Source organism: Sciurus carolinensis, unplaced genomic scaffold (genome assembly GCF_902686445.1).
Source record: "Sciurus carolinensis unplaced genomic scaffold, mSciCar1.2, whole genome shotgun sequence".
Lineage (NCBI taxonomy): Eukaryota > Metazoa > Chordata > Mammalia > Rodentia > Sciuridae > Sciurus > Sciurus carolinensis.
The window spans coordinates 2,473,471-2,477,774 of record NW_025920119.1 but is presented as its reverse complement, the minus strand read 5'-3'; the positions used below and the strand labels follow the sequence as shown (position 1 = coordinate 2,477,774).

General features: G+C 42.4%; 1 pseudogene; it reads left to right on the top strand.

Annotated features, from left to right (window-relative positions):
* Window positions 1–2,570: 2,570 nt before the first annotated feature.
* LOC124973683 (TBC1 domain family member 22A-like) lies at window positions 2,571–4,096 on the top strand (annotated as a pseudogene).
* The last annotated feature ends 208 nt before the right edge of the window (window positions 4,097–4,304 follow it).

Sequence of the window (4,304 nt, the reverse complement as noted above, 5' to 3'; positions counted from 1 at the left end):
AAAGCATTCAGAATTCTTAAGGTCAATGTGCATTTTGACTTCCTTTCTTGTGTGTGTATTTCTCCAGAGGTAATAAGCATTTTCAACCAACTCTGCCTTGTGCAATTTCCCTCTAATAATCTCTAAGCACAGGTCTCTTAGAAAAGCAAGAAAAAGTGAAATTTTACCAGTCACTGGTATGCCACTGTGATCACTCTAAACTCTCTTTATTTCTTCTGGATCCCAGAAGGAGAAAAATTCAAATAATCTAAGCCCTCCTTTATTCATAATATTAAATGGCATGCTCCTAAACCCTTTTTCTCAGTTGTTTTACTTTATTTGTGTATACTCTATTCCAAGGTATCTCATTTAATCTCATGGTTCTAAATATCACATGCATAACTCAGACTTCCTACTTGGTTTTCATAAGTTGTCTGTTAGATGTTCCCAACTTAATAAAACTCTCCAATTTATTTTACAAATATACATTCTGTACTTTTTCCCCATCTCCACAGCTAGATGTACCAAACCTTGTAAACTCAGGTTCCAAAAAAGTAAGGATTCTTATTTTTCCTCTAATATTAAATCCAAGTCCACTTACTATGCTAAATAAAAATATTTAAAACTAGCTGATCATACAATTTCTACAATCAAACCCTATCCTCAGTCACCTACTCTCTTGGAATACTCCCTGAAAGAAATAGAAAACAGTTCTGCAAAGAGAACCATCAAAGCATGGTCTCTAAAGTCTCTATTCCCATGCCAGATTCCTAGATTCAAGCAGACTTGATGCTCATTAGCTGTGTGTTGGGTAACTAGCATTCACATTCTGCTTAAATATTTTGTATGTGCTCCTGTGACCCTGTTGCTTCAGTCATAATGAATGAGGCATAGTATTAGGGCTGACCTTACTGGATTATTTTAGGTATAAAATGTGTTAGTACATATGAAATGCATAGAACAGTAATTATAATATGTAATAAATAAGTCAAGGAATATTCTGTAAATTTCACCCATTTTACAAATAACATCCCTATGTCACATCACAAAGATCTTAAAAGCAAATTAAGAAAAAAAATAAGTAAAAATGTAGGCTATCAATAATTATTGTAAATAAGCAATATTTAAGAGAGTGGCATTAGAACAAAAATTAAAAACAAATATAGTCTAGAATTAGATACTGACATATATAGAGAGATGTCAGATTTATAAAAAAGATGTAGAATGCATTCATTATCTGTCCAGATTTACCTTAAAGAGACTATAAAATAAGAGAAGAGACTTAAAAGAGACATTTTTATCCTCCGAACAGCAATGGAAATAGTTGAACTTTAAAGAATTGATACCAGTTCAATTAGATATTCATATCAAAGAATATCTTCATTACTAGCACATAACACACAAAAAAATTATAGACACATAATACACCCAAATGTAAGAGGTATAACAAGACCAATTCTGTAAGATAATATAGTATACTATATTGATGCCAGGGAAAGACATAAATGTTTATTAACCTGTCCTGCTCACCAACTTCATGGGGAGGAAGTGTGGAGGTGTGGAGGTGTGGAGGTGTGGGCCAGCTGGAAATAAAGGCTAGGAAAGTAATATTAAGAAAGAAACACAAAAGACAACAATTATATATACATATATTCCAAGTGGGGACATTGACAGGTAAAGGAGATCTGATGGGTCTGATTCTAACAATAGGAATGGCCCACAAATGCTTTATTTATAGTGAAAAACACCAAAGGGATTTAAGAAGGAGCTTCTTCAGGAAAAGAGGATAAGTGTGGAGAAAATAGGATTTTGGGGACTTAGCAGATTATGCCCATCTCTGGGCAGCGGTATTTGAATCTAGGGTTGTGAGCTAAGGCAGGGTGCCATTATGATCTGTGCTTTCTTGAACTGGGGAATTTTACTGGAGAGTTTCCGGAAAAGGAGCTTCCCTGCCTTATGATGGCTCAAAGAAATCCATAGTTCAAACACGAATTCCAACAAACCTGCCTGCAAAAATACTAACCATATAATAATGACATTTATTAAAATCAAGAAATTATAAAATGCATAAAAACAAAAGTATAGTGCAGAGTGAAACTGAATAATTTTGCATATGTAAAATATTAACAAACTCATCAACATTATATAACAAGCTCAAACAGTAAGAAGGGGAAGTCAACAAAATTAATGAATTCTTAGCATATGTTTCACAAAGTTGACAATAACTATAAGAAAAAGGTGCACAATATCATTAGATATCAGGAAAATACAAGTTTAGTGTAAGGTGGAGTTTCTATACATGCTCTAGAGTGAATACAATGAAACAGAAAATAGCACAGGCTTAGTGAATATGGAAATAACTGTTATGGCTTAATATATTCCTTTTTATGACCCAGCAATTCCTCTTTCAGCATGTATTTGTGCACTAAAGGACATGTAAAAGAATGTTCATAGGGAAGAATCTCTGGGCTGTATGCTCATGAGTTCCAGGAGCACTCAGGGGCCGCTTGGGTTATGGGAAAGGGCTGTCGGGAGTGGACTAGCTACACTTGGGGTGTCGGGGCCATGGGCATGAAGGATGAGGAGGTACCATGGCCAGCGATGGGGCCAGGAAGCAGTTCTGGAAACGCAGCAATAGCGAGGTCCTGGGCAGCATCCAGCACCTACCTTTCGACCTGCTGTTACATGGCACCTTGCTCAAGTCCACACCCAAGGTGCCGACCACCCCAGTGAAGACCAAGAGGATCAGCACCTTCCAGGAGTTTGAGAGCAACACCAGTGATACCTGGGATACTGAGGAAGATGATGACGAGCTCCTGGCCATGGCAGCTGAGAGCCTGAACACTGAGGTGATCATGGAGATAGCCCACCATGTCCTGCACAACCACAGCCAGCAGCAGACCCGGCCTGTGCTGCAGGAGGTGCCAGCGCCCAAACAGGAGCAAGAGCTCACAGCAGAGCCACTCACAGCTCCAAGTGGGGAGACCTCCAGTTGGTGAAGTCAGTCAATGAGAGCCACACATCCTGTCCCATAGAAAGTGCCAGCAATGTGGTCCCTCTACAGATGTCCCAGTCTCTCCCTGACTCAGCCACCGTCACCCTGGGTGGGATGTCTGACCTGAGCACCCTTGGCAGCTCAGTGCTGAGTGAGAGAGAGACTTCTCACCTGGAGAAGTTCAAGCAGCCACTCATGGGCCCCCACACAGACCTCGAGGAATTATGGAAGCTGAGCTGGTCTGGAATCCCTAAGCCGGTTCGTCCAATTATGTGGAAACTTCTCTCAGGTTACCTTCCTGCCAGTGTGGACAGAAGACCAGCCACTCTCCAGAGAAAACAAAGAATATTTTGCTTTCCTTGAGCACTATTATGATTCCAGGAATGATGAAGCCCACCAGGACACATACAGACAGATCCACATAGACATCCCCTCTGAAGCCCTCATCCTACAACCCAAGGTGACAGAGATTATTGAAAGGATCTTATGTACATGGGCAATCTGTCACCCTGCCAGCAGATATGTCCAGGGGATAAATGACCTTGTCACCCCTTTCTTCATGGTCTTCATTTGCAAATACGGAGAAGAGGAGGACGTGGCCGTGGTGGACGTCTCCAGTGTGCCTGCAGAGGTGCTGTGCAACATTGAGGCCGATGCCAACTGGTGCATGAGCAAGCTACTGGATGGCATTCAGGACAACCACACCTTTGCCCAAACTGGGATTCAAATGAAAGTGAAGGTGTTGGAAGAACTTGTGAGCTGGATCGATGAGCAAGTGCACCAGCACCTGGACTAGCACGAGGTGCAGTGCCTGCAGTTCACCTTCCGCTGGATGAACAACCTACTGATGCAGGAGGTGCCCTTCCACTGCACCATCCACCTGTGGGACATGCAGCAGTCTGAACCCGAGGGTTTTTCTCATTTCCACTTGTACATTTGTGCTGTTTTTCTTGTGAGATGGAGGAAAGAAATACTAGAAGAAAGAGATTTTTAAGAGCTACTTCTCTTCCTCCAGAACCTGCCCACTGCTCGCTGGGGTGACGAGGACATCAGCCTAATGCTTGTTGAGGCCTACCCCTCAAGTTTGTCTTCACAGATGCCCCCAATCACTACAAGAAGTGAGCCCAGGGCACTGTGGCCTCACTGTGCAGAGGCAGCATCCTCTCCTCACCTGGCCAGCTGCAGGCCCCTTTGAGCCAGTGCTGGACAAGCACTGCCTTGGGGAGCAGCCCTGTCTTGCAGGCGACTTGCCAGGGTGGGTCCAGGCATCTAGGGCTAAGGGGGTGGGGCAGCTCCAGTTTCCTGAGATACCAAAGAGAGCCAAGGGAGG